The sequence below is a fragment of the Bos indicus genome, chromosome 2 (genome assembly GCF_029378745.1).
Source record: "Bos indicus isolate NIAB-ARS_2022 breed Sahiwal x Tharparkar chromosome 2, NIAB-ARS_B.indTharparkar_mat_pri_1.0, whole genome shotgun sequence".
Taxonomy (NCBI): Eukaryota; Metazoa; Chordata; class Mammalia; order Artiodactyla; family Bovidae; genus Bos; species Bos indicus.
The window spans coordinates 51384959-51397392 of NC_091761.1; the positions used below are offsets into that span (position 1 = coordinate 51384959).

A 12434-nucleotide genomic window follows, 5' to 3' on the forward strand; every position below is an offset into this window, starting at 1 on the left:
AACATCTAGATAGAGCTTGGCTGAGCACATTTCCAGGAATCCCAGAATGGAACCAGGTAAAGGCCGTCTATGAGGCCAAGAAGAGCATGATACGTTCTGTGAGAGAGCTGGCCTGGAAAGGCCTTGGGTTTGCAATAAGGAGAAAGCAGCAATAAAATGCATTTATTTTGGAGCAGAGGTTCCATGAGTGACTGAAGTGTCAGTAGATGTCACTGTGAAAAGTGAAAGTGAAGTCGCTCAGTCACGTCTAACTCTTTGGATGGATGCTAGCAACCTGAACCAGACTCCTCTTGCCCCATTCACCTCACACCATACATTCTTAGTACTAGGTACTCCTTTCTCAAGGATTGAGTTTAGGGATGGGGACTATTTGATGTGGATTTAATTTTCAATACAGAGTGAACCGAAGCTTAAATGGAGAAGAATTTCAGTTATAGAAAAATTAAATTCCTTATCACCTTAATTTGTAACTTGGCTCATGCCTACTGCATACCAAAGTTTTACTGTACATATGTACGTGTGTGTATTTATCTGCAATGTATAAGCAAACTGAAAGTGTGCGCTCTGAGTGGAATTAAAAAGGAACAATCAACTAGGGGAGATTAGGAGGAACTAGAAAAGGGAGGAAGCAGTAACACTGGGATGGGGAGAACCAACTTCTAGGTAATAAGCAGATTTTTTCTCATAAATGGACTATATAATAATCGACTGAACTGAACTGAATAATTTTACAAATATTTATACACACTTATTTACTCACTTTCCAAACAAAAGTGCTTATTTTTTGTCACAACTTCTGTGAATGATGACTGAAGGGCATTTTCCATTTTCTTTCCATTTGTGGCCTGCTCATTCCACATGTGAATTTGCTACGGACAATGATTCTAGTCCTTTCTTGGACTGGTCCTGAGTACATTGTCCTCAGGGTGGTTTAAATATTCAGATCATCATTGCTCAACAGATTCCAAGCAATTCAGGAGCAGGCATTCTGCTTTTCAATTTCTTCTGAACTCTTTGCACAATTGCCTCACCCAGTAATGTACTCTATTGTGATAATTCAATTTATAACATGCTTCTCTGAAGTTTTCAATTGTGTTTACTTCATTTACGTTTTTCCATATTTAAGAACATTAAGCAGATACTTTGATTTGGTTCTGAATTGCAAAATCAGTACCATGTTTGCCAACACTGAGGACCTTAAGACTTTTATATTAATCCTCACTTCATTTTACTATATTCATATATTTTTATCAGTATTTGAATAATTATTTTCTATTTCTGTGATGTGTGTTCTACTTGGTACCCTGTGATGACATTGCAATGAAGGGTATCCAAGCTATTTATCTTGTCTAGGATCAATTTCCTCATTTCTAAAGTATAAATATTAAGACTAATTATTAACTAATACTAACATGGCACTCTGAACTGTCCCTAGTTTTGTTCCAAGCACTTTGAAAATATTAATTTAGTTCTCGTAACAGCTCAATGAGTAGATACTTCTAGGATCTACACTTTATAAAGAAGCAAAGCAAGGGCACGAACAAAGTAACTTGTTCAAGGCCACACAGCTAGTGAGTCACGAGCCAGAGCTGAGCCCATGCTCTTAGCCACTACACAATGCTGCCTGTCCAGGTAAAAATGCCTGGACAGAAAACAACAAAATTCTGTAAAGCAATTATCCTTCAATTAAATAATAAATTTAAATGCTTAGACTTTAAATCCATGCACAAGTTCAACCGACATGATTTCGACTTGCAAGGTGCTGACAATTTAAATCAGTACTTAAAAAACTAACACTTAAAGTTACTGACAATTTCGTATAAATATTATAATCAAATGATCAGTAATATTCACCTGCTTCAACTCACCACTTCTGAAAATTTTTCAAAACACTTACAATACATTTAGCAGAAATTGAGCCTTATATGTGGGATTATTATAACTATACACTAAAGACACTCTAAAAAGCTTGCTAACCATTTGTTGGTCCACAGAAAACTTATCACTTGTCACATCACCCCATGGGCACACACCAGGTGTCCCAAAAGGGTCTGATAAAACTAAAAGATAATAGTTTTTCTTTGCAAGCTTCCCATCTTTTAATACCACCCCTGGTGGCTCAGACGGTAAAGTGTCTGTCTACAATGCAGGAGACCTGGGTTCAATCCCTGGTTTGGGAAGATCCCCTGGAGAAGGAAATGGCAATCCACTCCAGTACTATTGCCTGGAAAATCCCATGGACAGAGGAGCCTGGTAGGCTATAGTCCATGGGATCGCAGTCGGACATAACTGAGCGACTTCACTCCTAGCAGCAGCTACCCTTTTGGACACCTCCAATAAGCACAAAGAACAGTCTTATGCTCACTGTGCTATGAGTGAAATTTGCCACTTAAATTAAAAATTTGCATTCACACAGCACCTGACTTCAGTCTTTCAGACTTCCAAAGTTAAGTATCTCTGAAAGAAGGAAATGTAGACGCAGACAATGTGCTAACACACAATCAGCAACCACTTATGGGAAGGCCTTGCAAAAATGACAGAAGCTGGGAAATTCTCCACCTCGTACTAAGAGGAAACCTACAATTGTCACATAAAAAAGCAGGAGGTAATAAGCTAGGACTACTTCAAGAAGCTTTGCATCTCGATGTAAAGTGGCTCGGACACACTGGTTTAAGAATTTTGATATTTTCTATTCTTTGTAGAGCTCTAAATTCTAATCGTAAAAACTCACAATTTTTGAGAATTTGTAAGTGTTAGGCTGTGTTCTGACAACATCATATATTTTCTTTCTCAAAAGGGTCCTAGCAGGCAGAACCTACCAGTACCCCACTTTTTCCCCAGTGCTCCATTTTTGAGATGTGGCAATAGAGGCTGAGAGAGCAGTTTCCTTAAGTTCCCATATTAGTCACATTCAGTGGCTGAATCTGCATTATTTCCTTAAGCGAGTTCTAGTTATCTATTGCTTCATAACAAACCTCCACAAAACACAGTGCCTTAAAATGACCATTTTGTTTACTCACATGTTGGTGGGTCAGGAGTGTGCAAAGGGCTTGGAGGGTTCCTCTTTGATCCCCAAGGCCTCCTCTGGAGCAGCACAGGACAGAGAAACCCCTTCCTTGGTGATTTCTTCACTCAAACCCGTGGCCTCCATACTTCTTGTCTCTGGCCAACATTACATCACAGCATCCACAGCATCTCAATACGGTTCAGGTTTCTCACTGGGCTGCAGGCTGAAGAGTCTTTTTTCTTAATGGACACTGCCTTTTAAGAGCCAATATTCCTAGAGAGAAGGAGCAAAATCTGGCAATCCCTTTATAAGTAGGTCTACAACTACCTTTTACAAGTAGGTCTGAACACCGCTTCTACCACGTTCTAAAGATCAAAGCCATCCAAAGTCAGAGGAAAGATAGGCCATGCCTGTTGGTTGTAGGAGTGTTGATATTGGCAGCCATATTTAATCAAGTAAGCATTTGCAAGGGGTACTGGGGCTGGGGACGTTTGAAGCCTCCTTTAAGACAGAAAGCGAAGTTGGCTCCCTCATGTGCACGTGAATTGATGTTGAGAATGGGCTGAAAGCTCAGTTGAGTCTTTTGACCTGTGCGACCCTAAGCAGAATCTCACTATGTTAGAGAAAGAATCCTACCAACTCTCATTCTGAGATACAGGGACAGAACTGCACAGCTCTACCTCAATCTATTTGTCAAACTATTCGTTAAGAACAGCTGAGTCATGGGGAAACAAGTCCACCTCTTAATATGAGGTGGAATATTTCCCAATTTCTATCATGGTTGCAAGGTCTACTCATAAAGTGGTTTATTACACTTTGTCTGTGTTTCTTCCTATCAGAGAGCATGGCTTTCATTACTAGCTATGGATTGCATGCAGTGGAAGGTATGGTTGATTGCATTCCAGAATGAGTGATGTCTCCAACTGAGGGATTCTTAGCAGAGATATGTCAGATCACATGAAATGGCTAATTTTCAACCAACTCTGACTACTGAAAACTGCAATTTCATATGATTCAACTTAATATTTTAGGTGTCCTTCCGCATTGAACTGTGTAGTAAAAAAAAGAGACTTTATATAAATAACTAGTAGATTTAAAAAGAAAATTGTGCTATCTTAACTTTTAGAGACAGAGGTCATTTAATGCTAGGTCAGGATTGCCAGACCAACATTTTTATCTTCTGGGTACTTATATCCTTTAGTTTAGATTCCTGAAGCCCTTCCTGGCATTGATTCTCTGAGTTTAAGAGGCCAACACTTATATTTGGTGAATACTTGTAAAGGCCTGCTTGCCAACCTTATCCCCAAGGGAGGGAATAAGGTCAATTCCCTGTGTCAATAGCAGTGAAAGTGTTCTCCTTCATACCAAATCTTCTATTTTTCTTTGTGACTTTCCTAGTGTTGCTCCCCACTCGAAGGACCAGTCTTACAATTTACTTCTAACTGAAAAGCTTTTCAATAATAGATTCCCCTGTGAAGCTCCCCACAGCTCTTAAAATGAGGGAAGAGAGCCAAACCTCAAAGCTCGAAGCTGACTACTTGCTGATGTGGTATATTTTGGGAAGGGATTATTATGTGTCAATAACTCTTACACTATGGTTTGTGTGGTATGAAACATTCAACAGATGTAAATTAGCAATAGCAATGTGATAATGACTATAATTCTTTGGCCTTGTATTTCTATTACTTAAATAGCATTAATTGAAGCAAATATGCCTTCTCTCATACCTTAGAAGTGTAAAATATTTAATACCATGTGGTTCAAGACACCACAGTGTCTTTGGTCTCTGGTGTCCAAGAGACCAAGTCTCTAAGAGATAGTCTCGTGCATTGTGGTGAGGTTCTAAATCTTCACATTGGGAGTGTGGGGATTTTACTTGCTATTTGAAATACCATAATCTGATACTAATATTTCTGACTCTAGAAAACCAGGGTAGACAAAACGACGTGGGAATTGGAGTGAAAGAGATTGTCTTTCTCAGTGGTATCCTACAGTGGCTTACAGGAGGGTGTGAACTCGTGATATCTAAGAACAGAGGGCTGCTGACTAACATCAGTTCTGTCTTTAAGGAAGTCTGGGCTCTGCGTGATGTTTGGGCTGAGATACAAAACAATTTCTCTATTTTCCCAAATAGTTCACCCCTCCCTAATTATAGCCCTTAGACAAATGTTTTGTTACCATCAGAAAGCAGGCAAAGCAGGAAGGAAATAATCAGGCATTTTCACTTAGAACATTGAACGTTAATACCATCTTTCCTCTTGCTAACAGACCTTTCAATTTTACTTCTTACATGTTTTAAGTGTGATCAATTTTACCTTTCAAGATATTACTCCTCATCCATAAAATTACACAAAAATTGCCATAAACAAGCTGACTGAAAAGGAACAATCATTGTAAATTAAAAAAAAAAAACCTTCATGTTTATAGAAATAATAAAGCCCATGCAGTACTTCTTTTAAAGATCTTGCTCTAAACAAACTGAATTATTCATGCATAGAATTGTACAGCATTAGAACACCTGTTTTCAATCATGCATAATGTAAAATCACTCATTACCTCACAAGAGCCTCTACATCTCCAGCAATCAAATGGCATTGAAACAGCAAAACAGGTGCCTGGCAGGTGGATCCAAGCAGATGTTTTGGGCTTGCATGCCTTTTCTTGTACAGGTGTGATGATCTTGTTTTCAACTGCATAATTGCCATTTAAATAGGTAATATTTAATTCTTATGTACTTTAATATTTATTTTTGCTTCTTCAATTCCTCTCCCACTTTGCTTCTGCCTGGGCCTGAGGTGGATCTGAAAGCTTTTAGGACCCTGTAAGGTAGAGAGATGCCAGTTGAAGGTGCAATTCTACTGTCCTAGGCTTTTATGATGAAGGGACTGTCCGTGAAAAGTAGCTTCTGGTGAGCTTGTGGAGTTTCAGCAGCGTGCCTAACAACTGAATAGGAAAGAAAAAGTTACTTTCCCTTGTTAGGTATAATCCAAAAGTCATATTTAACCATTTCTTCCTTGCATACCATGAATTTTAAATGAAGTCAATGCAAACTATGAGTGCAAATCAGAAAGAGAACATCTTTTTTCAGCTGCTGATACACAATTTATTGAACTTCTGCAAAAAGAGCTCTGTGTGTATCTTCCTTGTGAGGCATCAAAATGCATTTGCTTAAGCATGTTTTACTAAAACATCTTTAAGTCTCAGCTGGAAATAGGGTTTTCACTTCGTACTGGATTTATCCAATACAAATTCATCCAAGCAGAATAAGTAATGCAGCCTTCAACAGGGGTTGTCGCAGGCACCTTATTTCCCTGTCTGTCTGTATCTTTCTCTCTTTCTTTCTTTTTTTAATAATCAACAAATTTAGCATCAGTGGAAGGTGCTATATTGAAAGCTGCAGAGACAGAAAACTTTATTTTTTGAGAACAGGTGCAGCATGAATTTCTATGGTGTCCCATCAATGCTGTCATTCTTTGTAAATCTCTATGCCTGTTTTAGCCATCGGTTTACAGTGAGTTAGGCTAACAGAGTAGAATTACAAGTCCATTCTGCTGACATAGTTGAAGGTTGGGCACCCATATATTTCTCACAAACACACAAAAAAGTATAAATCCTTGACATGTTACACTATATAATCTATTTTGGGGATAACCTAGGCAAAAATGTTCAAATATTTCTATGTAAAGAGAACAATGGTTTCAGTCATCCAAATACTGTGTTAACCCCATTCAAGTATGTAGATATTTCTAAGAATCCAGGTATGTGGAATCATCCATGTGGACCAAATACCCAGAGATCTGGGTCTCTCTCCTTTCTCTCCCCCTTTCCAAGATGTTTGTCTCTGTGCAGATATGGCCATGATATTAGTTACCCATATAGTGCTCTTTCCTGGAGAAGGGAATGACTACCTGTTGCAGTATTCTTGCCTGGAGAATTCCATGGACAGAGGAGCCTGGCAAGCTATCGTCCATGGGGTTGCAAAGGTCAGACATGACTGAGCAACTAACATGAGCAGAGTTCTTTCAAATGAAAATATCCTAAAATGAATGAAGAAATAATCATATTGTAGCTATGTTACTACTTAAAGTGCTGTTCTTGTTTAGTTTCTAAGTTGTGTTTGACTCTGTAGCTCACCAGTATCCTCTATCCATGGGATTTCCCAGGCAAGAATACTGGAGCAGGTTACCATTTCCTTCTCCAGGGGATCTTCCTGACCCAAGGATGCAACTCACCTCTTCTGCATTGCATGCAGATTCGATTCGTTACTGCTGAGCCACCTGGGAAGCCCACTTACGGTGTTAACATATTTAAACTAAGTAATGGATTTTTGAAGCCAGATCACAAAGTTAACTCACAGGTGTTGTCTGTTCACCTAAGCATTACTGAAAACTTACCATATGTATATATGGCACACTGTGCTATACAGTAGGTCCTTACTGGTTATTGATTTGATATATAGTAGTGTGTATATATTAATCCCAAATTCCTAATTTATTTTCCCATCCTCTTCCCCTTTAGTAACCATAACTTTGTTTTCTATGTCTGTGAGTCTATTTGTGTTTTGTAAATAAGTTAATTTGTATCTTTTTTTTTTAGATTCCACATGAGTGATATCGTATGCTATTTGTGTTTCTCTAACTTATTTACCTTAGCAATGATAATCTCTAAGTCCATCCATGTTTCTGCAAATGGCATTATTTCATTCTTTTTTTCTTTTAATGGCTGGATAATATTCCATTACACACACAAACACACACAGACATATCACATGCTCTTTAAGGGATGAAATATTTTAAATTGATAATTACATTGTATTGACTGGAAACATATGAACAAGCAAATAAAACATTTAATGTATTACTAATGAATTGTTTCATTTCTAAAGAAAGTACTGCCCTGGAATCTATTCAAAGATAGTAAGGGTTGTAGTCAGAGTAGCTCCCACAAAATTTCTAGACTTCAAGGATTAGAAAGCAATTTCCATTCTCCACTAATCACTGTTTTCAGCAGAACTTGACAAATTATCTTGTGTAATAACTGCCTGTTTGATATAATTCCTTTCTTACTGGTCTGCTTTCAGGAGTCTCAGGATACCCTTCCTCCACTGTGGTAGAGAAGGACAGGAGAAAGAAATATTCAAATGTATAGTAAGAAGTTATGGAAAACTGATATAAACCTCACTTGCTTAGAAGGCAACCAATGTCCAAGCAAGTCTTAGCTCAGAAAACTAGACAAGTTTCTTTTTTCTAGAAACTAATATACACAGAGCATTGAGGAGGATGCAACAAATAGGTGTAGAACTATTTGAAAAAAAAATTTAAATCTCTAGCTTAATTTGACACTCCAAAGCCAAAATATCTCAACATATTACGTAAAAAATAGCATTTCCTGGGATCCAAGCACCAAGAAGTCCAGTCTCAAAGAAGACCTTTGTTAACCCCACAGTCTTAATTTTATTAGAACTCTGCTACCAAGTAAAATATCCTTTAAAATTGACACCTCTGAGGAAGGGCATGGCAACCCACTCCAGTATTCTTGCCTAGAGAATTCCCAAGGACAGAGGATCCTGGCAGGCTACAGTACATGGGGTCGCAAAGAATTGGACACGACTGAGTGACTAAGCATACACCAAGTAAAATTCCCTTTAAAATTGACAATAAAAGGCCTACAACATTTAAAAACAAAATTTATTAAATATGGAAGTTGTTTTAAAATAATATTAAAAAGTATTTCATAGTTGAGTACATTTTGGAGGAAGTAAAATTTGATGTTAACCATGAGACTGATGAGATTCCCAGGTGGTGCTAGTGGTAAAGAATCTGCCTGCTAATGCAGGAGACACAAGAAACATAGATACTTCGGTTGGGATGATCCTCTGGAGTAGGAAATAACAACCCACTCCACTATTCTTGCCTGGAAAATTCTATGGACAGGGGATCCTCGTAGTCCATGGGGTTGCCAAGAATTGAACATGACTAAGCATAGCACACATATCACACACACACACATTGGATTCATAATATGTAACCTGGCTACCTTCCTTCAAGCACCAGAAGCCGCAGAGAATCTTCTGTCCTTATTACAACTGCAACACTGGGTTGGTTTCCCACATCTCTCACTTGTAACTCCATGTAGGTTCCATGAGTTTTCCAAAGTTGACACTCCTCTCTCTGTTTAAGGCTCTGAGGATAAATTTCTACAGGACCTCTAGCTTCATTAATTATTTCACCTCCACATTTTTCACTTCTAACTGTCTTTCCCAGGACTCAACTTTCCCCCAAACAGTGCCAACTTTAGGTGTTTTATCTTTCTTGGCAAACAATGAATATCTACAAACTTGTAGTGCTGGAACTGAGTAATTGTACGTGTACAGTACTACAGTTTTTCAGTATCTGTTACAGATACATGCTCATGGCCTTTTCTACATCACTCATATAAAAATATCTAGAACCTAACCAAGGTCAATATTTTTCTGCAATTTTAATTTATTTTCATAAGCATTATTTCTCAACATTCATTTTCCTAAAACCTACTTTTAGAATCTTTAAGTCCCAAGAGAGTCATTTCAACTTTTGGGAGAACTTCATTTTCCTCAAAAAACAAAGCTAGGGGACCTGCAAAACCTTGTCCATAAACTGGAAAAAAACACTCCAGGTCACAGATTTTCAGCATCTTCTAGAAAATTAATGGTCAAGGACAACATGTCAAATCAACCGAAATTATAACTAATGTATGAAGTTAAATGCATACTAACTATAGTATTCAGCTACCTAGGCCCATTCCTTCAAGATTATAATTCCTGTACAGTTCATTAAATGGGTCATTGTCTTCCCCATCCCCTATTCCTCTTATCAGTTCAGTTCAGTGGCTCAGTCATGTCTGACTTTTGCAACCCCATGAACCACAGCACTCCAGGCCTCCCTGTCCGTCACCAACTCCCGGAGTTCACCAAAACTCATGTCCATTGAGTTGGTGATGCCATCCAACCATCTCATCCTCTGTCATCCCCTTCTCCTCCTGCCTTCAATCTTTCCCAGCATCAGGGTCTTTTCAAATGAGTCAGCTCTTCGCAACAGGTGGCCAAAGTATTGGAGTGTCAGCTTCAATATCAGTCTTTCCAATGAACACCCAGGACTGATCTCCTTTAGGATGGACTGGTTGGATCTCCTCATAGTCCAAGGGACTCTCAAGAGTCTTCTCCAACACCACAGTGCAAAAGCATCAATTCTTCGGCGCTCAGCTTTCTTTATAGTCCAACTCTCACATCCATACCTGCTGCTACTGCTATGTTGCTCGTGTCCAACTCTGTGCGACCCCATAGATGGCAGCCCACCAGGCTCCCCCGTCCCTGAGACTCTCCAGGCAAGAACACTGGAGTGGGTTGCCATTTCTTTCTCCAATGCATGAAAGTGGAAAGTGAAAGTGAAGTCACTCAGTTGTGTCTGACTCTTAGCAACCCCATGGACTGCAGCCTACCAGGCTCCTCCATCCATAGGATTTTCCAGGCAAGAGTAACTGGAGTGGGGTGTCATTGCCTTCTCCACACATCCATACATGACTACTGGAAAAACCACAGCCTTGACTAGATGGACCTTTGTTGGCAAAGTAATGTCTCTGCTTTTCAATATGCTGTCTAGGTTGGTCATAACTTTCCTTCCAAGGAGTAAGCGTCTTTTAATTTCATGGCTGCAATCACCATCTACAGTGATTTTGGAGCCCCCCAAAATAAAGTCTGACACTGTTTCCCCATCTATTTGCCATGAAGTGATGGGACTAGATGCCATGATCTTAGTTTTCTGAATGTTGAGCTTGAAGCCAACTTTTTCACTTGCCTCTTTCACTTTCATCAAGAGGCTTTTAATTCCTCTTCACTTTCTGCCATAAGGGTGGTGTCATCTGCATATCTGAGCTTATTGATATTTCTCCTGGCAATTTTGATTCCAGCTTGTGCTTCCTCCAGCCCAGCATTTGTCATGATGTACTTTGCATATAAGTTAAATAAGCAGGGTGACAATATACAGCCTTGACATACTCCTTTTCCTATTTGGAACCAGTTTGTGTTCCATGTCCAATTCTAACTGTTGCTTCCTAACCTGCTTCCTGACCTTGAGGTTTCTCAAGAGGCAGGTCAGGTGGTCTGGTATTCCCATCTCTTTCAGAATTTTCCACAGTTTATTGTGATCCACACAGTCAAAGGCTTTGGCATAGTCAATAAAGCAAAAGTAAATGTTTTTCTGGAACTCTCATGCTGTGTCCATGATCCAGCAGATGTTGGTAATTTGATCTCTGGTTCCTCTGCCTTTTCTAAAACCAGCTTGAATATCTGGAAGTTCATGGTTCACGTATTGCTGAAGCCTGGCTTGGAGAATTTTGAGCATTACTTTACTAGTGTGTGAGATGAGTGCAATAGTGTGGTAGTTTGAGCATTCTTTGGCATTACCTTTCTTTGGGATGGGAATGAAAACTGACCTTTTTCAGTCCTGTGGCCACTGCTGAGTTTTCCAAATTTGTTAGCATATTGAGTGCAGCACTTTCACAGCATCATCTTTCAGGATTTGAAATAGCTCCACTGGAATTCCATCACCTCCACTAGCTTTGTTCATAGTGATGCTTCCTAAGGCCCACTTGACTTCACAGTCCAGGATGTCTTGCTCTAGGTGAGTGATCACACCACTGATCTCCAGTAACATATTGGGCACCTACCGACCTGGGGAGTTCCCCTGTCAGTATCTTATCATTTTGCCTTTTCATACTGGTCATGGGGTTCTCAAGGCAAGAATACTGAAGTGGTTTGGCATTCCCTTCTCCAGTGGACCACATTCTGTAAGACCTCTCCACCATGACCCTCCCGTCTTGGGTGTCCCCACATGGCATGGCTTTGTTTCACTGAGTTAGACAAGGTTGAACTATGGACAGAGGTTCATGACATTGTACAGGAGACAGGGATCAAGACCATCCCCATGGAAAAGAAATGCAAAAAAGCAAAATGGCTGTCTGAGGAGGCCTTTCAAATACCTGTGAAAAGAAGAGAAGTGAAAAGCAAAGGAGAAAAGGAAAGATATAAGCATCTGAATGCAGAGTTCCAAAGAATAGCAAGGAGAGATAAGAAAGACTTCCTCAGTGATCAATGCAAAGAAAGAGAGGAAAACAACAGAATGGGAAAGACTAAGATCTCTTCAAGAAAATTAGAGATGCCAAGAAAACATTTCATGCAAAGATGGGCTCGATAAAGGACAGAAATGGTATGGACCTAACAGAAGCAGAAGATATTAAGAAGAGGTGGCAAGAATACACAGAAGAACTGTACAAAAAAGAGCTTCATGACCCAGATAATCACGATGGTGTGATCACTGACCTAGAGCCAGACATCCTGGAAAATGAAGTCAAGTGAGCCTTAGAAAGCATCACTATGAACAAAGCTAGTGGA

General features: G+C 39.3%; 1 long non-coding RNA gene across 2 annotated transcripts in view; it reads right to left on the reverse strand.

Annotated features, from left to right (window-relative positions):
- LOC139176389 (uncharacterized) overlaps nt 1–12434 on the reverse strand; it is a 230332-nt gene that overhangs the window by 46026 nt on the left and 171872 nt on the right. For both annotated transcript variants that reach the window (XR_011560811.1, XR_011560813.1), the window contains exon 3: nt 3021–3280. This is a non-coding gene — a long non-coding RNA (uncharacterized lncRNA). The remainder of the gene's footprint in view (nt 1–3020; nt 3281–12434) is intronic.